Here is a 24,247-nt window from a genome sequence, read left to right on the forward strand (position 1 = left end):
CACAACAAAAAAGCAAGTAGGTGAAACTGATGAATACTGACAACTTCACTGTGCAGAGCTCTGCCCCATAGCCTGGGTGTCCCAGGCGTCTTCTAGGGAAAGTAGCTCCTGCAGACTCCAGTGTGCCTCCAGGCCTTCCTTCATCATGGCCGGTTCTGGCTGGAAGTCACACTTGGGGCTCTGTGCCCTTTATACACTGTCTAATGTTATCCTCACAACAGCTCTAAGTGGTGGTTATATTACCCTCGTTTTATAGGTGAGGAAACTGACTCTGAGGCCCAAGGTCACACAGCTGCTTAAGGTCATGCTACTACTGAATGAATGGAGGTGCTAGGATTTGAACCCATGCCTCCTGGCCCTGGAGCCGGCCCTCCTTACTGACTCTCTATATGCTTTCAATTTTTCCAACCATAAAAGAGGGAAAACATCCCTACCTCCTAGGGGTGTTACTAATATAAAATGAGCAAAGAAAGATTTCCTTGTGACCTCTAACCTCTACTTAATCAAGTAGGAATATGGATTCAGGCATTTTGAGGTTTCTTGAACTCTTTATTACTAGATGATGTCATTAAGCATATCTCTTTCTCGTCTTCTCCCCTCCCCTAATCTTTATGATTTGTATTTTGACCATTTGACTGCTCTGGACAGGATTTCTCCCCAAGATCCTGAGGTTGTGAAATTCCTCTGTGGAGAGGGTTGCATCTCTGACTAGTTGGGGCTCCTCTTGGCAGGGAGTGGTGCAAGAGAAGCCTAAAGGCTCTTCTGGAAAGAGGCTGAGCAGGCAGATGGGCTGGGCATTTAGTTTTGGTGGAACCAGCTGGCTGATGAGGGATTGTATCAGTTGGAATGCTTTGGGCTGCATGACAAGCAATTCAAGTTCAAGACAGCTTGAGCATAAGGGGATACAATATCTCATAGTATGAGAAGTCTGGAGGGAGTGTGGTTGCAGAGTACTTAGTTGAGTGGCTCAGCACTGTCAGCAGAGACCCAGGTACCTTCCATCTTTATGCTCTGTACTGCCCAACACATTGTCTCTTGCCCTCAGATTTGTCTCTCCATTCTGAAGAAATGGCTGCTGTGGTGCCAGACATCACACCCCCACACATCAATGTCCAAAGACCAGGGGAGAGAAGCTCCCTGACACAGGCCTGTCTTTAGAGGAAAGATACATTTCTTAAATGGCCCCGCAGTACCTCCCTTGTGTCTCATTGGTGAGAATGGTGACCCCTGCACCTCCTAGACCAATTATGGACTGAGGTATGGAGCATCACTCCTGTGGCTCTGGAGAACACAGCTTCCCTGGGGGATATCCAAACAAAATTTGAGTTAGGTCAGCAAAAAGAAGGAGGTGGAAAGTCTGCTGGGGAATCACCCAGCACTGTTTGGGGAGGCCTGTGTGAGAGGCTATTTCTCTTTCCATGCAAGGTTCTGGAACACCTCCCTTGTGTCATGACAGCCCTCCCCCACATCCCTGCCTTTCTAGTCCCTCTTTTCCTCACCTCATGTTCTAGGACTGCACTGTTCCTTCCTTTGCACGTCTTTCCCTCTGACTGGAGCTCTCCCTCTTTTCTAGCCTAGCTGGATCCTTCTCAGCCTTCTGGGCTCAGGTTTAATGTCATCTCCTCAGCAAGGCCTTTCCGGACCACTTTTCCTCCAAAGTGAGCCCATTGCCGTTAGTCTTTGTCTCTCTCTTTTTAATGTCATGTTAGTTATTCTCGGCAGGACTTTATTGTTGTGTTTACTGGTTTACAGTTCCTTCCTCATTGGCCTCTCAGCTCTGTCTGGACAGGGAATGAGTTTGACTGTCCACTTCTGTGTCTCTGGGCTTCAGGAGAAAGGGTCTGGGGGGAGGAGAAAGGATTCAGAAAGTTCCTGGCATGCGGTAGGCATTCAGTAGGTATTCGCTGAATGAAGGACCGACTGCTTACCAGGTCTTTATTGAGTTCCTTGTCTCTTCCCTCTGCCACCTCTGCTTCCATCTCCCTTTTTCCTGGAGCTACAGATTCCATCTTGTTCTTTGCTCTTTGAGGAAAAGGAGAGACAAGCATCTCTGTGAGCCCCTGGACCTGTTTTCTCTTTACAGTGGCTGGGTTTCGGACAGGGCATCTCCCAGGGCCAATTCTGCAGAAACTTCTGCATATGGAGGTCAGGCACACAGAGGCGAGCCTGTGCAGGGTAGGCTGAGGATGGGAGCCATGGAGCGGTGCAGCCTGTTTGGCTGGGTGGTCCAGTGGCCAAAGCCCATGCGCAGAGTGGATGCAGGTCTGGACATCTGGATCTGAAGCTTGCACACATGGGTTGGGTCACTTTGCCCTGAGGATGGTTCTTTTTTTTACTGCTGGGGACTCTCTCTGCCCCTGAGACAGCGGGATCAGCCCATCTCAAGGGTATCCAGCCCATCCCACTTCCAGGAAAGCGGTTCAGTTCTCAGTCTTGCTAATGCCAGATGGTAAAGCTGGCATGGGAGCCAGCTGGTCATACTAGCCATCACAAAGGTGGAGAGAGTTGGCTGTGGTTCTTTTAAGTTTAGGCAAGTCATCTGAATAATTTTAAGGAATTTCTTGACCAGAATAGTCAGATTGCCCACCAATAGGGATCAGATGAAGTGGATTTGGGGACACGCCATCATGATGTGGGATTGGGGAGGAGGAGAGGAAATGGCAAGCCCAGGCCGGTGGGGCAATGCTGGAGTGTGAGAGGAGGCACAAGTAGATGGGGGATTAGGCCAGAGGTAAGTGGAGCCACATTAGGAAGGGCCTTGAGGACTGCAGGTGAACCTGCCATAAAGCCCTCCCTAATTTGGGACCTTGGTCTGCCAAAAACACTGTTCAGTTAAGAAGGCTGAGGTCTCTCCCTGGAGGTAGAAAAAGAACCTCCCTGGGTCTCTAGACCTTTCCTCCATAGCTTGTTGTAGGACAAATTATGGCCTTTCTGCGTGTGTGCAGGCGGGACTGCAGTGTGTGTACACGGATCCATGCAGGTCTCACTTGGGGTCCGGCGCCCACCCAGGGGCCCTTTTGGGAAGGCACTGGCTGCAGTGTGAGCCTAATGAGCAAAGTATTAGGTGGTGGGGTTGTGGGTTCCCCAACAGGGCTCCCTCTCCCCAAGTACCCCAAAGTGGAGCTATTGAAGCTGGCGGAGGCTTTTTTAGTCCCCTGCTGTTGCTTTTAGGGATCTTGCTTGTGTAGCCTTTTCTTTTTCAGTGGGAAGTGTCGGTGTGAGTAATTATATATATTTTCACAAACTCGAACTATGCTTCATTTAAACTTCTATAAACATGTCTGGGTAATTCTAATTAACTGCTCGCATAAAGCCATCAGAAAGTTACATGGGGAAATGCTCATTTGCCAGACTGTTGCCTAAAAGCCAAGGAAAATATTATGTTCTTCCAACAAACGGACTATTCATGTAGACTGTTACCAAGATAAACATGAGATATTTGAGGACAAGTGAGATTTTAAGCAGTGACGGCTGAGCCTCCTGTAAGTGGTGTTCTTCAGGGTGTTGGCAGGGTGGATGGCTCGATTGAGTGATAAATGCTCTTCAAGAAAAATGCCCCCGACTTGGAATGTGAGGTCAGGACTCTGGAGATGGGCCATCTCGTGGCGCTCTTGTTAAAGTCCGTGGGCAGGAGGCCACTCTGAATTAGTGAAAAGTCTGAATCAGAGAAGAGTCAATGAAGTGGCTTGCACTCGTATTTCCAAGTTCTTTTAGGAGTTTGTACTAGGGTTACTAAGAAATTGTGAGAAAAGAGATTCTAGGGGCTGCTTTAATAAATGGGTAACAATGACTTAGGTTAACCTTTATTCATTCATTCATTCATTCATTCATCCAGTCAATTATTACTGAGCACCTTTCATGTCCCAGAGTAGAGCTGTTGGTGCAGCAGGGAGAAATGTCAAAAATCCCTGCCCTCCTGGAGCTGATGTTCTGGTTGTTGTTGGTGGAGGGGAGACAGTGAACAAGATAAGAAAGTGCATCAGTTCATTTTCTGTCACTGATAACAGAATACCTGAAACTGGGTAATTTTTAAAGAAACAATTTTTTTCTTGTAGTTTTGGAGACTGGAAAGTCCAAGGTCAAGGGAGCACATCTGGTGAGGGTCTTGTTCCTGGTGGGGACTCTCTGCAGAGTCCCGTGGTGATGTGGGCAAGAACACATTAACATGCCTCCTCTTCTCCACATAAAGCCACAAGTGCCACTCCTGTGATCACCCATTTATCATTAGTCCATGAGTCCATGAGTGGATTAATTCTTTCATAAGGGTAGAGTCCTCATGATCCAATCGCCTCCCAAAGCCCCCACCTTTCCACACTGCCACAGTCTGATTTCCCACTCTTAACACTGCTATAATGGGTATCAAGCTTCAAAGAGTTTTGGGGGGACTTTCAGTCCATAGCAAGAAGTAAAATGTATGTAGTGTGTTAATGTTAAGGGCTAAGGGAGACGATGAAGGATGAGGAGTGTGGTGGGAGCTGGGGAAGACTGGTGTGTCTGAGGAAGGGTGAGGAATCTGTGTGGCTGGTGGTGCTGGAGCCAAGTGAGTGATGATGGGCATAAGTGGGTGATGAGGTCAGATAGCTGACTGCAGGGCAGAGAAATTTAATCATCTCTCTTATTATATATAAGAAGTTGCTTTTGAATGCTTGGCAGTTATCTTTTTTATATCCTTTTCTTCATAGAATGAAAGAGGCCTTAAAATGTAGCAATACTTGCTCAATTGCAGAAGACGAAAATAATGCACAGAAATATAGAGAGGAAAATAAAATCGTCTCCAGACCTCCCCTACCGTTTCGCTTGGGGGGCCCTCCTCTCAGGCATCTGAATTTTATCATCTCCCTGAGCTTTCTGCCCTACTGGCCTTTTCAAAGGCCGTGTAGAAATGCTTAGTCAGCCCCATACTTGAGTATCACAGGTGACTAATTTTGGGATTAAAGATTAAAGAGGTTTTGTTGTGCCCTTAAAAAACTTGAAATGGGAGTCCAGGTAGTTTTGGTAAGTTGTTGACAGCTGAAAAACTGTTGAAAAGTGAGCCACTTTCCGGCTGATGGTTTTGTGTAGACAACATTCAGTAGTAATGGCGATTTATCGAGTCCTTGCTGCATCCTAGGTATTAGACATAGGTAGTCCTATTCAATTCTCTTTTTAATTGTCCCAGCAACTCTGTTATTACCATTATTATCATAGACAAAAAACTGAGGATCAGGGAGGTTAACAGGTTTCTGCAGATTGCAAAATAATTAGGGATGGACCTTGACATTTGCATCCTGATTCTGGGCAGGGGATAAGGTTTAAGATGACAGAAAGCCATCCAGCCCGACTCAGTTTCCTTCCCCTCAGCTGTTTGTTGGACAGTCTCTGCTTATGTGTTTCCATTTTGAGAGGTTTGCCTTTCTGATGTGCTCTCAGGAAAGGCATCTTGGGAGGTTCTCTGGGTCCTCTGGCTGGATCAACCAGAGAGGGATGTGATAACACACATTGTGTTAGCCCGGTCTGTGGCATGTGGCAGCCCTTCTTGATAAGCAGGAGTTTTGATGATTAGCAAGTTCTTCTGAAAGCTTGCTGGGCCTTAGAAAAGGGACATCTGGAACCACCTGTGTGTTACTGGCCAGATGGATTGTATCTGGATGTTAGGGTCTGTTTCCAGCTGCTTCATTCATTCACTCCCTCATTCATTCATAGTGAGGTGTGATTTTCCAGCGAGGAGAGTACCCTGGTCTCAAGTTTCCAGAGGCACCCTGTACAATCTAGATTCCAATTAGCTTAATTGCTTCATATTAGACTTCTTAGAAAAGATTTTTTTTTTTTCCTTGCTGATGGCTACCTTTCCTGGAATGTTGCCCTCCACAGTCTTCCTTCCCGCTTCCTTCCAAGCTTGTCTCTTTCAATTTTATTTCTCCTTCCCTGGGATACGCCTCAGTCCTGTTGGTCCTGGCACTATTGCATCCATTTACATCCGAGTGGCCAAAGTGGGGAGGAGAAGACACCAGAAAAAAAGTATCTATGGTATGTGTAAAGTTTATATTTATCACATATTAAAATATATATATATTTTTAGATATAAAATTCCCTTTTAGGGTATATGTATGTTTCAGCAAAAGAATGGACACAAAATCTCCCCCGAGTTCTGCCCCTGTCTCTCTTCCTTTTGCCATCAACACTAGATTTTTTAAAAAGTTCTTTTCAACAACAAAAGGAAACAGTTACATCCTGATTGACACACAGGATGTTGGAGCAGCATTCTTGCTGTTAAGTGATCAGGATTTCAGCCAAGGGAATATAATGAAATCCACATAAAAATTTATTTACCTAATGAAAATCCTGGAGTAATGCATAAGTGGTTCTCTGATAATAAAATGCAAATCTAAAACTATAACCAGGAGGACAATAATCTTCATTAAACGTATTGTCTAGAGGAAGCCCATGACATCCACTTAACAGTGATTTGATTTGTTTAGTAATTTCCACGTAATATTTAAACTTTATTTCGAGCCTTAAAAACCCGCCCACGAGTTTCTTTCCCGTCAGAGAGGAGGGAAGCTGCTGGTGGGTGAGGGTGTCCGCTGGGGGGATTGTCAGGGCCTCTGCCACAGGGCACCTTAGAACTGTGTCTGGTGGAGAGGTGGGGTCCAGGAAGAAAAAGCAAGGGACCAGCTTTCCTTCTTTGAGGAAGACCCAGAAAAGCTCCTGTTTTGCAGGAAAATGGGATCTGATGACTAGAAAGGCTCAGAGAGGAGAAGCTACTTGCCCACTTTTATCCTTGAGCTATGGGGGAGCCCAGGTGTCCCAGCTCTCGGCCCACTGCTCCTGTGTTCCTGAAATCCTACCAGTGCTGAGGATGTGCGTGGTGCTCTCCCATCTTTGTGTGACATCTCTGTAGCTGCTGCCCTGGCCCAAGACCATCCAGCAACAGGCCCTCCCTTAGGACTGGAGTGATTGGGAATTGGAAGCAGGTTGGAAGTGCTTAGGAAGCACGCTGACCTGGATTAGAAACCTGGCTCTGTCACCTGTAAGTTGAGGGACACTCTTTGTGAGGCTCAAGGTCCTCACCTGTGAAAGGGGGCTCCAATCTCTGCCTCCAAGATGGAGGGAAGACTGAGGAAGCATGGGATGGTTACTGTGCTGTGTCTGGCAGGTGCTACAGTGATTTGCTGTGAGATCAGAAGTCTCTTGGGTAGCTTGGAAGCATGACAGCGAAGAATTTGTGTCTGGGACTTTTTGCCCAAGTTTGAAACTGATGATCTAAACTCTAGGTGAGAAAAATTAGCCTTTTGGATTCTTAATTTTGTGTAAAAAATTTAATGTGCCTAAGTTGATTGGTTTTTTAGAATCTTAAAAAATAGATAGATAATAATTGTACACATGGATTTTTAATTTTTGACATTCAGAAAATCCCAAATAAACAGCAGATTAAGGTTGTTGGCGTGTGTGTGTGTACACATGTGCATGTGTGTGAATTTTCCCATCAAACATCATAATTTTGCAGATTAATGTTCTTCCCAACCTTCTTCTCACTGTCTCCCTGTCCTCCTCCTCTTTCTTATCCTTTTTAAAAATGAAAAGAAGATAACAGATAACCCAGAACCTCAACCAGGAATCTCCTTCCAAAAACAGCACAGGGCTAGGGTTATGAACACAGGCGTGTTCAAGTACTAGCTTCGAGCTTAATAGCTGTGTGCCCTTGGGCTACCTCCTTATTCTCTCTGAGCCTCAGTTTCCTTGCCTGTAATGCAGCATTAACTCCCATTTTTCCGTGTGGTTGTGAAGATTAAACAAGATAACACATGTAAAGTGCTCGGCAGAGTGTCTGGCACTTAGTCATAGCTTGATAAATGGGAGCTGCTTTGTTGTTGTATGAGGAAAGGTTGTGCTGAACAAGGGCCCCGTGAAATGGAGAAGCGAGGCTGTCATCCAGGTGGTGGTGCCAGCCGGCCGGCAGGCCAGCCAGCCATAATGCCTTGAGTTTCCATCCAATGGCTGGCTCAGGTTACTCCTGGCCCATTAGCGACGCTGGTGAGAGCTTGGAGCCTCTTAAGTTCAAGGTCGATCTCAGGCTTTGTCCCCCACATGGGCCTCTTTGCTTTGCCCAGAGTCATTACTCACCAGGGTGGCCTGATGAGAGAGTGGGAATGACTCAGGGCCACACCCCAGGGCAAGGCCATGCCGGCAGAGGGTCAACAGTGTCGGCCATCTAGAAGGGTTGAGAATCCATTCATGTATCTGGAAAAGCAGGTAAATTCTGGCTTTGCAGCTGACTGGCTGGGCAAGTCATTTAACCAGTCTGAGCCTCAGCTTTCTCATCTGCTAAATGGGCATACAAGTAGTATCTCACTGTGAGATTAAGCATGCTTACTAGCTTGCAGAAAGCAATCCTGTTATTATTATCCCAGGAAAACTTCTTGGAGAAGGACAGATCTTACCCTGTAGAAGAAAGACATGGATGCATGAGAAGGGGGGAGAGCAGGGGAGGTGTTGGGCTGAGGGGTGGAAGAAGGCCAAGTAGGGAGATGGAAGGTGCTAGAAGAGCTCAGTTCATACTGACATTGTGGGTCTCATCCCTTCTGACCCAGCTGGGGCCAATGGGATGTGCATTTGCAGGAGGGAGGATGAAGGGGCAACATCCTCTTGACCCCAATTAACTTGTTTCTAAAAATTCCTGTCAGGGTGACTTAAGCAAATGGGCTGACCTTTCAGTTCAGATACACCTGCAGTCTGTCCCCCTACACCCTGGCGTTTCTGCCTGTGCTCGTGTTGGAATTATCATTGAGCCAACCAGCGACTGCTGGAGTGTTCCTTCTTACTCGTCTTTTGACGCTCCCAGCTCTTCCTTCTAGTAGGACAGGATATGTGAAGGTGATTGAACCACTTCTGGGGGAGAGAAAAAAACCCAGCTGGGAGCACTGAATGCATCCTCCAGAAGCCCTTTCATGAGTGTGCATAGCAGACCTCCGAGGCTGCAGAGGGACTGGGGCTATGGGGGTTGTTAAATACCCTGAGGCCTGTGTAGCCCCATGGGGTCTCCTTCCCTGGGCCCACAAAAGGCCCTGAGTGACAGCCAGGAGAGGCCTTCACACACCCAGAGGCCGGGGGAAGGGAGAAAGAGAGCAGCAGGGGCAGAAGAGGTGCTTCTAGCCAGGGACAAATGCAGAAACAGAGAAACAAAGTAAGAGAGAAATCCCTTCTTGTTACAACCTATGGTTTTAAGAAAAATGTGGTTCGCTACTCCACAAGGCCTTAGAATGAAACTCTCAGCTCATCTGATAAAAGAGCAGGACGTTTCACTTTGCAAACTGCATCTCAAGCCTAGGTGTGACACCCTTGTCCCATACCCTCTTCTGGGCTGGAATCTTCTCCTACCCATGCATGGAATCAGTTGGAAACAAGAAGAGTCAGAGGCAATCATCAGCTGCCAACTTTGGGAGCAAACATTTTTCTTTCTGGATTTAAATAATTGCATTGCATCTCCAGCTCTGGTTCTCTTCTAAAGCCAGCCCCAAATGACATTTGGCAGGCTAACGATGGTCTGGCTTTCTCCCCTTCCACCCTATGGGGTTTTCTCAGAATATTTTCCTCAATGTCTGGGTAGCTGGCTTTTAAACCAGTTCTTTTTTTTTGGTTCAGGTCTCAAATTTTATTAAATTTAAATTTTATTCTATTTCAGGCTATAAAATCTCCAAAAGTGGCTTTGAAAGTGAACAGGTTTTGGCATGTTGGAAGTAGGTTACCTCCAATGCAAATAAAAGAGTCCAGCTTCCGAGGAGAACAAGCCTCCAAGGGTTGGGAAAAATGCGTGGAGTGGTTAGAGACCATGGCATAGAAATGGTCAGAGACCAATTTAAAAGCACATATATTTTAAATGAAATATTTTGTGGACATATGGAACCAATAGCTTTGCCAAAAGCTCAATTCTAGTGATCAAGTCTTAAGAGCTAAACTTCAATCTGACTACCCAAGGTGCTTTTTAGCAGACAAATGAAAGCTCCTTTTTACTTTCTAGTCTAAGGGGAATCTTAATACATTTTAAAATTATTTGGCATTTTGAATTAATTTTCTTAGAATGAAACGAGATTCTTAAATTGGGATCTTATAGGGAAAAGACAGCCAGGTAATTAGTGAGCTGATCTCCTTTTCTGACACATGGATACGAGGAGGGGGGAGTTGAACTCCAACCAAGGTGCACACAAAATCTATTTTAGAGCAAAAATTTCAAAGTAAGCAACACCATCTGTTCTTTAATTATTTCTCCTTATAAAAAAAAGTCGCTAAATTTATTTGGGTTACTTAGTTAGAAAGACATGTCTTTAAGACACTCAGGACTGGAGCTATTAAAGGCAGATTGTCACCTCTCTTTGCTAGGTATCCAAGAACTTAAAGTAGTAAAGACATTTTAAAATTGACTTTCTTTTCCAACGCAGCTTCCTTTCCGTTAAGCAGGGCATGGTTATCCAGGGCCTGGGAGACAGTCCTCTGCTGCTCATATTTGGGGACAGGGGCTATGGGGTTGAGCAGAGGGTTCATGCTCTAGCAGGACAAATCAAGGGAGGTGGAGGTCTGTGCCCCACCCAGAGAGAAGTTAGGTCTCTGGGAGTCCCTGTCCCTTCCAGAGTCCTAACCATCCATCAGTCCATCCATCCATCCAACAAATATTTATTGAAGGCTTACTATGAGCTGGGTACAGTGTTAGGCCCTGTTCTCATGGAAGATATCATCTTATGAAACAGGCAACAGTAATCAGATATTCACATAGGTGAGCCTATGATTACCAGCAATAATATGTGCTCTGGAGCCTAGACCAGTGCTGAGCAATAGAACTTTTGGCAAAAATGGAAATGTTCTATATCTGTGCTGTCCAGTATGATAGCCATTAACTACATGTGGCTAGTGAGCATTTGAAATGTGACTAGTGTGACTGAGGAATTACTATTTTTAATTCGATTTAATTTTGATTAGTTTTTATTAATCATTCATTTCATTAGCCACATGAGGCTAGTGCCTCCTGTATTGAATAACACAAGGTCATCATCAGCATCACCTGGGAACTTGCTAGAAGTGCAGATTCTCAGGCCCTGCTGTGGATCTGCTGAATCAGAATCTCTGTGGTGGAGCCCAGGATCTGAATTGCAACAGCCCTTCCAGGTGATTTTTATGCATCTTTACTCTAGGAAAGATAGCCTGTGGGTGTGATGCTGTAATGCCACTCAGTCGGGGGGGGGGGGGGGGGCAGTGAATCAAGGAGTAGGGGAATTGATTTCAAATGAACAGAAGGCTTCATTTGAAGTGAAGTAATGAGAAAAAAGGATGATAGAGCAGTGACTGAGGAGTGAGTAACGAGGTGAAGATGGTGGGCCTGGCTTGGGCTGGGTAGTTCATGGTGGTTGTGGTGGTATACAGCTCACCACACCCAGTGCTGGGAAGGGCTTGGCACATTTGAAGAACTCAGAAAAGGCCAGTGTGTTGGAGCAAAGAGAAGTGGGTTTGTGAATTGAACTGGATAGGCAGATAGAAGACCTGGCATTGCCAACTGTGTGACCCAGGACTGGTGTCTTCACCTCTCTGGGCCTCATGTTTTTCACTGATAAAATGGAGATACCCACACTTTGCTATGTGCTTATTTAATAGGCTGAAAGGACAGAGGGGCTAAAACTGCATGGGCAAAGCACACATGTGCAAAACATAAATGCTGGGATAAGTGCGTGGCCTGGTGGTCTTGTTTCTCATTTATTTTTCTTTGTTCTCTAACTACCTCTTCCCCACTTCTCCTACCTCCAGCGTCTCAGCTCTGTCTAAGGGCCACCTGGCCCAGCACAGCTCTACCCAGCTTTTCTCATTTAGGCTAAGGCTCAGGTGGTCCCTGTGTCTCTGTGAGCCGAACCCTGGGTTGGTGGATGGGACCCGTGTTCCTGTTCCTGCTCTGCATTTGCTTCCTGGGAAATCCTCCCCAGGCTTCCACTTCTCTTTTGTTGGGTTTGTAATCTTGGAGGCTCCTTCCAGAGACCTCATGTGGAAGCCCAGGATGGGCCAAGAGAATGGACTTCTGTAATTTGAGTTTTAAAATCAGATGTAACCAAATGCCTTTCGGGGAAAAACTTCATAGTAATTTTAGCAGCATTTTCTCTGTTGTCTAGACCTAAGATCAGCATTTTAGGGAAAAGTGTTGAGGTAAACTTTCCCCTCCCTCTCTCACCCTCCCCTTCCCACTGCTAGGACTCTGTGCATCCCCCTCCCCCCAGAATGTCAGGTGGCTAGAGCCTCGGCCCAGCCCCAGATATTTGGCAGCCAAAAGTTTTGTCCCTGGAGGACGCCAGACTTATTTTGAGATGGCAGATGTGGTGGATGCTTCCCTGTTGGAAAGACACCAGGTGCCTGATCTCAGCCTTGGGGTTGGTGTTTTGGGGGGATATTAGCAGCTTCTCATCTAAAATAGACATGTGCTTTTCTTCACCTCTCAGAAGCCTTTGCAGTTGACTGTATCCCCAGTAGTTGGGATAATGCCCTGAGTGTAGTAATTGCTTGGTATAGTTTAGTTATTGCTATTGTTGTTGTTATTATTATTTTCTGTTTTTCCAGAAACAAATGTTATCCAGGGCTCTCCTCTAGACAGAGACATTTACAATAAATTCTTTGGAATCTTCTTTTGAGAAGAATATCCAAGGACAGCACTGTTTGACTCAAAGGAATGAATAGCTAATGGTAGAATTTTAGCCATCTGGGTAAGACATTGATTTATAGAGAAAGATCCTTTCTGAGCACCTCTCATGTCATTTTGAGTCAATATCAAAAAGACATACTCAGGACCTGTGCTGAAATCCTGGAACGGAGGATACAAACTGGTAACCTGAGAACGTACAGAGCCAGAATCATTGTGTTTTGTTGGCTGCTCAGGAGTAAAATTTGTTCGGAATTAGAATGTAACACTTAAAATGCAGGAAAGTTTGCACAGAAATCCAGATGATTTCTAGCTTTTCTTCGAAGTAATCAGAAGATCTGGCAGCCCTGCACCTCACTTCTGCACAGCAAGGATGGGCTGGCACTGCCCATTTACACACGGGCATGGACTACCATGCCACCGTCCCCACTACTCCCTGTCGTATTGCTGTGAGCCTGCCTCACTCCATATGTTACCTGTCTGGCCCTGGAGGCTGGCCCTGCCCCCCTGACCTGGGGCCTTCTCTCTCCAAAGCCTGGGCACTTCATGGCCCAGCTCTCAGCTCCAGGCAGCCTCCAGCCAGGCCCTGGGCACAGCCTCTCCCCTTCCCTGGCGTTGTTGCTTGCCAAGTCCTCTGGATCTTCCAGGAGGAAGAAGCGGGAGCTCAGCAGATCCTGCTAATGTCCTTGAGTGAGGAGCTGCTTGTTTTCTTCCTCCAGATTCTTCCGGGGGAGCCCAAGTGGGGCTACCTCACGACTCTCCAAGGCACTTATTATATGAGTGGTGGGGGTGTGGACCCCTGGCCCCTGCCTAGAGAGCTCTTGGCCTTTCTCGGTGGTTTCTGGGTGGGGGATGATGGTGGGACCATCTGATGGTCTCAGCCACCATCTCAGCTACTGTGCTCATTTCCTGTCCATCAGGGTTTGGTGGTTGCAAGTGACAGAAATGAACTCTGGACAAGTTAAGTCAAACGGGAATTTAACAGGAGGATAAGGGGGAGCTGATGGAATGAATGGAAGGAGAAACTGAGGACTCAGGGTAGCTTTGGAGATCAGTGGAGCAAGAAGGAATGGTATTATCTTCAGGGAACTGCCAGTGGTGAAAGAGCCCCCTCCTCCTGTATCTCCTGCATTTCTCTGCTTCACATTGATCTCTGGAAAGATCTAAACGTTTAGCCTGGGTCTGACAGTCCATCCAGGTCCACAGTGGGTAAGAGGTATTTCCTTAGGGCAAAATCACGGTCCTGTTATTGAAGGATTCCTGGAGGGCAAACACACCTGCCTGACCATCACTGCTGTCTGGTAGTTATCTTGCATTTTTGGAAGGCTCTGACAGCTCAGGGTTGGAGTGCAGGGTGGGCTGGGGGTGAAGAGGGCTGTTAGGCAACAGCTCTGAGCTGTGGGATTGTGTTCACCAAGTCATGACATGTAGGGCACCAGGATGGGAGGGGCCTGGGGGAACTCAGTCCAGTGTTGTCCTTGTGCACATAGGGGCGCGGGTGTCCAGGGAGGGCAAGAACTTCCCCAGGGTCCTAGGAAGGCAAGAACTGGGTGAGTGGACCAGTGTGGGATGGCACAACGCCAAGTTTATATGCATTGAGTAGAACACATGTAAACTTTAAAAAATATTAATTGTTAATGAATGCACAAGGTACAAAATTAGAAACACCCCAGCTGTGCACTTGCCCTCCCTGGAGGCCACTGCTTTTCCTAGTTTCTTGTGTCCAGTTCCAGAGCAGTTCCATGCATGTCCACATGTATGAAAAATGTGTATATTTACCCCCACTACACACACACAAATGGGACCACGACACATATGCCCTCACCCTTTCCCACATCCCAACCTGTGTTGGAAATGATTCCCAACGCGTTCATTGAGCGCTGTTTCAGTACTATTTTTTTTTTTTTTTTTTGGTGGCTGGTTGGTACAGGGATTTGACCATTGATCATGTGTTATCAACAGTGTGCTCTAACCAACTGAGCTAACCAGCCAGCCCTGCTTCAGAACTTTTTAAGTTAACTTTTTATTACCGAAGTTCCACATACATGCAGAATAGTCCACTAGCCATCAGTGTTCAGCTTAATCCATTTTTTCATCAGCTGAGCACACCACGTCAGCAACATCGATGGGGAAACAACCTGGCCAACCCCCCAGCACCTGGCCTGCACTCCCACCCCTCTCCCCAAGGGTAATTGGCATCCTCACATAAATATTTTAGGTTTGAATAGCTATGTATTTATTATAATGTGTATTTGAAAAAACTATAGTCAGCACATCTGACTTGGGATTTCCGAGGTATTATTGAGTAGGATGAAAAGCCTTGTGTTAGGCCCACGGCTCTTGACTTGGCAGACATCAGAATTGCCCAATTCCATGACTGATGGAGGGACAAGCCTGAGTTTACTCCTGGGCTATGGGGACCTTGTCTCCTCCTGCTGCTGTCCCCAATCCCAGGCCCTTTAACTTACTGTACCCACACAGTCCATCATGCCTGCAAGACATGGTTCATTTGGGGTAGACACCCATGTAGGACAGGTGGGGAAACTGACGAAAATGGCTTGACATCTTCTAGCTAGTATATACCAGTCTATACCAGTAACAGTGACTCTGCCCTCCTTCTCCCCTCTCATAGCCAGTGAGGCACCAGGTACCTATAGCCTGTAGAACGTGGATGCCTGGGAGTCAGGACCCTCTGGCTTGGTGTGGGGTTTTAGAATTAGACAGGTCTGGATTTGAATCCTAGCTCTGCCACTTGCTGGCTGTGTGGCTGTGGGTGAGTGTCTTAACCTCTCCAAGCATGGGTTTCCTTGCTTGTGAAGTGAGGATAGATGAAAGCTCCCCCACAGGGTGACTAGGGCGATATGAGTCCACTGTGTGCTTGGTGTACATGCTCAGTGAACTCATACTTGTGGGGCTTCGATTATTGTGCCACCCAAGGCCTGCTCCCTGTCCACAGGCCTGGTGCTGCGGGGGCGGGGGGAGAGGAGAGCTGGGACAGAGGCCTGCTTCTCTGCCCCTGTGGCATCCATCCCAAATGAGCAAATGGCTCTCAGCGGGGCATGGGGAACGGAATCTCTTCCTGGCTGGCAGTGGCTGGCCAGCCTCAGGGCAGCTGCCCTGTTCCCAGATCTGGGGTTCCAGGCTGGGTGGTTGAGGTGGGCGGGTCAGGCAGGGCCTGGGCAGCTGACAGAGCCTCCCGGGGGGCTAGGAGGCCAGCTGCAGCCCTGAAGTGGAGCTGACAGCCAAATCAGGCTTTAACCCCTTCTGTTCCTGTGGGCATGGTTGCTCTTCCAGGCCCTGAAATGGCTCCCCTTTTCCTTCGATTGCCTCATTTGCCTGTGAGTTCTTTGTTAGACCAGGGGGTCTCCAGCATGCAGTGCAAGGACTCTCTGTGGCCTGTGAGGAGTTCAGTTGGGCCTCTTTAAAAATTGGAATGATTCATATAAACATTCAGATCTCTGGCCTCCCTGGAAAAGCCAGAAGATCAGACCCTGCTGACCTCACTCTGGGTGGCAGTTTTGGTTATGCTGGAGGTGCAGTGGAGTCATTCACAACCCAGTCCCCCTTCCCCGCAATATTCATTTCTGGTACCTGCCTGGTTCCCCTGTGGTTATCTGAGATCTCATCAAGGTCAACTCTAACCTCCTGTCCTAGCTGAGCCTTGAATTGCCTGGGGGTCTCTATACTGCTGCTGGAACCCCTCCTGTCCGACACCCTCATAGCCTTTGCTGATGGATCCTATCTGTTCCTTCTTGAAATCCTCCTGTAGTGACTTCCACTGGTTGGTCTGGAATTGACCCCTGGAGGCCATGCAGCAAGCTCAGTCCCTCTTCCCGTGACAGCCTTTCAGATGCCCGAGGACAGCTCTGGGGTCCCCCAAGCCGGCCCTTCTGGGCTGAACAGCATCATTTCCTTCACTTTCTCTTCTAAAATGTGGTTTCAAGACCCCTCATTACCCGGGGACCCATCCTTGGCCACGTCCCCATGGGCCCATGACCTAGCAGCTGGCCTTTCCAGCGCTGCCCTGAACATCCCCAGGGCTGTGAGACCATTCAGACATGCCTGGGGTCCCGCTTGTGTTAAAAAAAGGAAAATGTGGACTCACGGAAAGTGTTCAGTAAGGTCAGCTACCCCAGAATACCCACGGCATTTCTGAGTGGGCTACCATGGGTCAGTTTTATTTTTCTCCCTGTGCCCACCTGTATGGGCGCATGCAGTCTGGGGAATTAAAAGAGGTAGCAAAGCAAAGGGCTTAGGATGAATTCACTCTAACTATCTGATGGTGGTGCCTGCAGAGACAAGGCTCAGGGCTGGAAGTGAGAAGAGAGGAGGAGGAAGAGGAGGGGGTCCTTCCCCAGGGCGCCCACAGCCTGGGGGAGCCTGACACACCCAGGTATTTCAGCTGAGCTGGGCATCATGAGAGGATTATGGGGACCAGGGGAGATGGGGTCTGTTTAACTGGGGATCTGGGAAGGCCTCTTGGATAGCAGAGGTCAGGTGGGACCTCCAACACGGAGGTGGGCATCATCGGTGATGAGAGCAGCAGTAGCAAAGGCCCTGAGGCAGGAAAATGTTTTCCTGGAAGGCAGGGTTAGGGTATGTGGGCTGCAGTGTCAGGAGCTGGAAGGGTGCTGGGGGCAGAAGGACTGGGCAGGTGGTGGGATGCCCTGGACACTGGGTGAGGTCTCGGAGGCTGTTCTGAAGGACAGCAGCAAAAGCTCTGAGGTCAGAGCTGGGCTTACAGCCTGGCTTTCCCCATCTGTAGCTGTGTGACCTTGGACATGTCACTTAATGAAAGCCACTGCCTTGGCTTTCTCATGTGAATGGGACACGATGGCTGTGAGGATGAAATGAGCCTAATGCTCAGAAGGTACTGAGCCTGGTGCCTGGCATCTGGGATCACCCTGATGCTGTTCTGCTAGCTGTCATGGGTCTATAGAGTGCTTGCTGGGTGCTGTAAGCTCTGTACTGAGCTTATCCAGTGCTTGCAACGGGACAATGATGAGGTAGGTGCTATTACTGCCCCCATTTGACAGATGTGTACAATGAATCAGACGCTCAGGACTGAAGCCTGGGCCTGTCGACTTTATACCTGGTCTTTTCCCACTACCCTGCCCTGCCTCTCAGAAGTTTTGGGAGTAGGACACCTGCCCTGAGGGGTTGTGCCTGATCCAGATGCCTTTGCAGGGCATTTCTGGCTTCCAGAGAATGTTTCTCCAAGGGCCTTTCCAAATGAGGAATGGCTGCAGAGCTGGGGGGAGTGTTTTGGGGGTTAGCTAGGCCCGGGTGGGGGATGGGCCCCTCCTGGCAGGAGCTAGAGCACCTGGCATGGGCGGGTAAGTTGGAGTCCTATCCTGTGCTTGGTGGGGATGGGGGGTCTCTGGGCAGGAGAAGCTGGAAGAAATGCACTCAGATCTTCTTTTGTTCCTGTCTGGCCTGGGCTGCTTGGCATGTCCCCTCCCTTGTCAGGGCCATGCTGGGCTGGATAGTGACTTCCCTGTCGCAGGGGTGCTGTGGGGTCTCCAGGTGCTCAGTCTGCAGAGGGGCCCTTGGGGAGTGGAAATGGCAGCTGCTGACCTCCGCATCATCAGGGGAGGTGTCCGGCTGTATTAGTTGTCTTGGGGACCTGCCTGTGCCCTTCATAACTCAAAACTGGAGTCTGTAATCAGCAATGACTAGCACAGCCCAGGTAGTAATAACAGTAAGAGATGTGGAGAGAGCTCTGGCCCTGGAGTTCAGGCTGGGGTGGATACCCATGTGTGGCCCCAGCAAGCACGTCACTGCCTGGGCCTCAGGGTCCTCCTCTGTGACAATTGACACATGGTGCTGCCCATCCTGACCCAACATACTCAGGAATCCAATGCGATTCTTTCTGAGTGTGAAAGTGTGTCTGCTGCAGTCAAGCTTCATTGCAAACTCCAGTGGCTTTGTTTGTTGAGGGAGCTTGGCTGGCCCTGTCTCATGTGCTAAGACCACTGCCACTGCCTGTGTGGGCTCCGTTTATTGGGCTTTTACCGTACCCCAGGTGCCATGCCTGTGTCCTATCACATGATCTCATTGCCTCCTCACAGCCCCATTTGACCTGTGATAAAACTGAGCTTGGAGAAGTGAACCACATACATTCCCAGTTTCACATGGTTGGTTAGTGTTGGAGCCAGTCCTCGAAGCCTGGGTCTGTCTGAGTTCAAACCCCATGCTCTCAGCTGTTTTATTGTCCTGACTGGGGGACATCACAGGCCAGACATACCCGAGAAGCTTCCTTGCAGAAGTACAAACAAGAATGGAAACTGAGGCATGCCAGGCCAGAGAGCTGAGTGTGGCAGGGCAGGGCCAGGGCCCCTGGGCTGAGCTCTATGCTGCAGAGGCCCTTCTGGCTGTCCTCCTTGGGGAGAGGAGTCTGTGAGCCATGGGGATGTGCTCCACTGCCAGACTCTCTCCAGGTCCCTGAACTCCCCCTGCCAACATGGCCCCAGACCACCTTGGGCCTTTGTAGGCCTCTTCCTCTGTTTGTTTTCCCAAGAGTGGACAGAGTCTTCAGTGTGTCGAGGAGGGGCAAGTGGTACAGTTTGTAGGGAGTGGGGCAGGGCAGAACTTTGCCCTGTGGATGCCTCTGTCCTCCAGAGAAGGGGCCGGGTCTGGGAAGAGAAGGGGAATGGGCTGCGGGTAGGGGCCTGCCAATGTTAGTTAGAAGTGGCCTGGGTGTGACGGCCTGGGTGTGACAGCTGGGTGAGCTCTCAAGTTCATGGCGGTGCAGAAGGCTTCCTCTCTTGCCATGCTATGTGCTCCTGGGTGGACACTCCAGCTGTAGACCTCTGGCACCTTTGTCCCCAGCCTCAGGAGCATGCTTCAGATGCCCCAGGGCTTGCTGGAACCCATAAAAACAGGGAGCAGGAACTTTTTTTCTGGCTGTGTAAACCTACTCAGATGTCCTCACATCTCCCTTCTGGGATCCAGGGCGTGTGCTGGGAAGGGAGGAGAAGGTGGCCATATCTGGACTTGCAGATGCAGAACGGGGACTCTGGGGCCTTGGGAGCCTTTCTCATGGACACTCTCTCTCACCTTTTCAGGGTTCTGGAGTCAGGGCTACCTGGGGATGAATTCTGGACCCACTACCCACAAGCTGCACTACCTTGTGCCTGAAACCTCCCTGAGGCCTCTCTGCCTGGTTGAGAGGATTGAATGAGATACTGCCCATAAGGAGCGTGGCACCGTGTCGGGCACACTGGCATGGTTAACAGCAGTGGTCTCTGCTTCTTTGCACCAAGCAGCCTTCCCAAGGCCTCAAGGGCCGGCTCCTACCAGCAGTGGGCCAGATGTGTTTTTTCGGATGGTGTAGGGGGAGCTTCTCTGTGTGGGTGTCCTCTCAATATGTGTGGGCTGCTATGTTTTGATCGAAGGGAGCCAAACTGATTTTCCTGGCCCATCTCTCCGCCATCCGAAGCAGAAAGTTAAATAAACCCAGCCAAGTATTATCACAGGACGCGAGGAAAATGAACTGGGTCCCCATGGGCGGCCCACATCTGGCAAGTGTCAGGCTTTCAGGGTTGTGTGATGAGACAGATGTGGTTGGGGTAGGAAGGGCTCAGCATACCCCCTACCTAGGGATGTGCTTCCTTTCAGGGCTCTGCACCAGCCGTGGGCCTGTGGGGGGCTGCAGGCATCTTTCCGAGGCCTTGCTTTTTGGCCAGGCTTCCCAAGTTCCTTCCTGAGGCTGAGTCTCCCTGGCACAGCCTAGTGCTTGTACTGGATGTGCAGCCTGTGAAATGGGCTTCTGCCCATAAGGCTGAGTCCCTGAGCCTTGGTGTGGGATGTGGCCAGGCACACGTGGGAAGCAGCGTTACTTGTCATGATTTTCCATCCCTCTGCTAAAGGCCACTATGGGTGGGAGAGCTGTGTGCTGGGGGAGGACTTTGCCTCTTGCTAGAGTTTTAGTTGGCATGTCCCCCACCCCCCTCTACACCCCCTCCTGTCCTCTGCCCAGCACTGACCTTGGCATGTGACACTCAGCCCTCCCTAACTTAAATGGGCTGGGTGGATTGGACGGATTCCCGGAGTTCCATATAGGACAACTGATATGCACTTTTCGCTGGGAGGAAGTGAAGACAGTGCTCCCTCCCTCCCCACCCATTTATTTATCAGGATTGCCCAGCAGTTCCCATGCCCAAGTACTCCAAAATGTGACATTCAACTGGAGGCATGCAGTGATTCCTATAGTTGATAGGTGAATTTTTTTCTTTTACATACTTACATATTTATTCTTTTATGTAAATGTTTTATGAAAATGTTAGTTTATATGTTTATTCTAATGTGTGGTAGAATAGCCATTGTTACTAGCACACCAAATGTGTGATTTCATGAGTAATGCTGCTTAGAGGGAAGGTGGAAGAAAAGGAATTTAAATAAAAGAAGGGGGTTTATGGAAAGAAAGCATTCTGTAACTCTTAGTGCAGGGTGTTTGTGCTCCTGGTGGAAGTCTGGGGAATGCTGTCATTTGGGGAGGTTCCTGCCAGCCCTGGGGCTGGGACAGCTGAGAGGCCCAGTCACTGCTCAGGAGTGTATGCCCAGGCAGACCCCTGCCACACCCCCGTTGATGTTTGTTGTGCTTAGGGAAAGTCTTGGGAATGCCAGGCAGATTTAGGTGAGGGAAGGCCTGCCTTGGTGTGACCAGTGCCCGCCAAAGGCCCTCCCCACATACCTTCTAACCACGGTGGGTGGGCAATGAGCTGGGGGACACATCTGTGGCAATGAAATGTTCCCTCCCAAAGCAGACTTATTATAAGTACTAACTCCTTAAACCATAAAGTATTATGATTGTCCTTACCTTTGGAACATCCATGTGGAATTACAAAATGTTTGTAAATGGTGATTACAGATGATTCCTGTGGACAGCTTGGGGCATTTAATATGAATAAGGACAAGGACGACAATGTGCAAAGAGTTAGCACTGCTGTGCTGTACACTTAAACACGGTTAGCAGAGTACATTTTATGTTGTGTGTTTCCTACCACGGAAAAGTATGGAGTAGAGGAGCACTCAGTTTAAAAGAAAAAGAAAGAAAGAGATGAAGGCTGGTCTGTATGTCCAAAACCAGATGAACACACACATGCACACACACAAATGCACATACACAAACACACACACACACACACACAAATACATCAGTTTTCAGTAAGAGACTAGTTTTCTCTCTGCTTGTGTTTAAAACAAACCACATGTATAACAAGGCACTGACATTTATTTACAGTATGTTGGCACATGGGATAACTTGTTAAGGGGTTGTAAAAAAATACTAGTTTCTACTTTATGGTGCTTTTCTTCAAATGGAAGTGGAAAAAACAAAAGAGAGTGGGATTCTGGCCTTGCTCCCTTCTTTTCCCCCCCAAACAACAAACAAATCTGGATGGATGTTGGTCTCTTGTACCCTGAGGGAGGGGTGGGGATCCCAGACTGATGTGCCCTGACCTCATGGCCCGAGTGCCCACCTTCAGGTTTCCAGTGCACAGCCGGCTACTTCCATCCAGCCCTTGGTGGGTGGCTGAGGGTGTCCTCCATGGCATCACCTTCCATCAGAGCTGGTCACCTGGTGGGCAAGTGCACAGTGTTGCCACTGAAATAGGATGCGAGAGGCAGACCCTGTCATAAACCCCCCCTTTACATGCTGCTCATTTCTGGTTAATGAGACAGCACAGGGATGACTGTATGAAATGAAATATATATATATGAGCAAGGAGATTAACCTCAGGGGACAGAGGATTAGAAAGGAGGGCAGCCCAGGAGGCTTAGGCAGGTGTTCCCCGGAAAGGGAATTTTCAGGAACCATCCCAATGTTGAGTGGATTTGCTGGAGGCACAGAAACGATAATCCTGCTTAGTGTTGCTCACTGTCTGCCAGGCACTGAGCTAAGCTCTACATGTGTTGTTTCACATTGTCTTCAAAATGAATGGGAATTTTGTTCCCCCCGCTTTATAGATGTGGAAACCAAGACTCAGAGAGGCAGAGTCATTGCCCAGGGTCACACATCAAACCAGAGGTAGAGTTTGTGAATAACTTAGGCTGACACACCTGACTAACCTTTACAGACCGATCTCTATAGGATTTGGAAAAGAGGAGTTATTTCAAGCCCTGCCTTCCTGATTAGCTTTGGCTTTTCTGAGAAGGTAAGGACAGCCTGGGAAGCTCCGCCAGTCAATTACCCACAGGCCAAGAGAGGCAGGCTGGTGTGGTGTTGAGTGTGTGAGCTTGGGAGCCATGCAGACCCAGTTTCAAATATAGGCTCTATCTCCATTGCTTATGTAATTTGGCCCATAAAAAAAAACTCATTTAGATCATAGTTTCCCCATCTGTAAGATAGGTCCCATCATCCAACCCCTTTGTAGGATCATTGAGAGGATTGAGCACAAATGTGCTAATGTGTGGAGGGCATGGCTCAGTGTGTGCTCACTAAAGGGAGGTGATTGCTGCAGGTCGTGTCTCTGATGTGTGCCGTCTTGTGCCAGATGAACTGGAAGGCAGGGGAAGGAGGAGACGTAGAGGCTCTTCCTAAAGGGGCTGAGAGTATAGTTGGGGCAACATGTTATGCTGTGGGATCATGGTTTCCATTTGCCAAGCATCTTGTTATTGGGCTGTGAACCATGCACTTTACCAACACCATCTCATTTGACCCTCAGCTCTACCCTGTAGGGTTGCTATGCACAGAGAAGTTAACTAACTTGCCCAGGTCACATAGTGAACCGTGGGAGATTGAAATTTGATCCTAATGCGTCTTGGTTCCACCACATCCTGCTGCAGGTGAGGGCTAACTTCAGTCCAGGGCCCAGGTGGTCAGGGAGAGCTTCTTAGACAAGGTGAGCTTGAGCTTCGGGCAGTGTTTCCAACCAGGGGAGCAGGGTGGCCTTGCAGCTGGTGGTCAGGCTGACTCTGGGGACTTGGACCAGAAGCTTGAAATCTGCCTGTGTCCAGGTTTCTCACAGGCAGAATCCGGTGGTACTCGGTTGGGTTGGGTGGGGCTGCCTCAGATTTTCCCTAGTTTCTATCTCTTTAAGAGTTTAGCTGAATTTGATTTGATTAGATTTTTCTGAACTTCATCTTTGATCAGGAAAATTTTTGTTTGCATTAAAAAAGATACCTATAGACTTCTAAGATTTTTGTCCACAATTACCATTTTTCCTAAAATGGGATTTTCATGTCAGTGTAGAAGCAGTCAGTTAAAGTATAAACTCATCCTAGCTCTGGGCTATTTCCCCTACACTGAGCCTTTTTTGGGGCCATGACTGTGGACAGGAGGGCTCTGCCTACCAGCTCTGGGCTGCAGGCTGTGGGTGGTGGGGTGTCCCTGCCGTCCAGGATCCTATCTTGCACCTAGCTCCCTGCTGCCTGCTTTATGTCTGCACTCTGGGTCCTTACCATTTCCTCTTGTTTCTGCCTTGTTCTGAGGTTGGGCATCACTTAGCATCCTCCATTGTATAGTAGATTGTTCATTCATTTATTCATTCACTCAGCTCTTGTTTGCCAGCCCCTGAAGGGCACAATGGGTAACACTTATCACTGTGGAGTTCACAGTCTAGTGGTTGAAGGTCAAAACCAAAGTCCTTTTTCTCATCT

At 48.5% G+C, this 24,247-nt stretch overlaps 1 protein-coding gene across 2 annotated transcripts in view; it reads left to right on the forward strand.

Moving 5' to 3' along the window:
- The window catches only part of ZNF423 (zinc finger protein 423), a 325,449-nt gene that overhangs the window by 22,908 nt on the left and 278,294 nt on the right, over nt 1–24,247 (forward strand). The window contains exon 1 of one of the 2 annotated variants that reach the window (XM_063110335.1): nt 8,208–8,232. The exons of the other annotated variant lie outside the window; for it this stretch is intronic. The gene's annotated coding sequence lies outside the window, so the exon portion shown is untranslated. Of the gene's footprint in view, nt 1–8,207; nt 8,233–24,247 lie in introns of those variants that run through there. 2 annotated transcript variants of the gene reach the window in all.

The sequence above is a fragment of the Cynocephalus volans genome, chromosome 10 (genome assembly GCF_027409185.1).
Source record: "Cynocephalus volans isolate mCynVol1 chromosome 10, mCynVol1.pri, whole genome shotgun sequence".
Classification (NCBI taxonomy): Eukaryota; Metazoa; Chordata; class Mammalia; order Dermoptera; family Cynocephalidae; genus Cynocephalus; species Cynocephalus volans.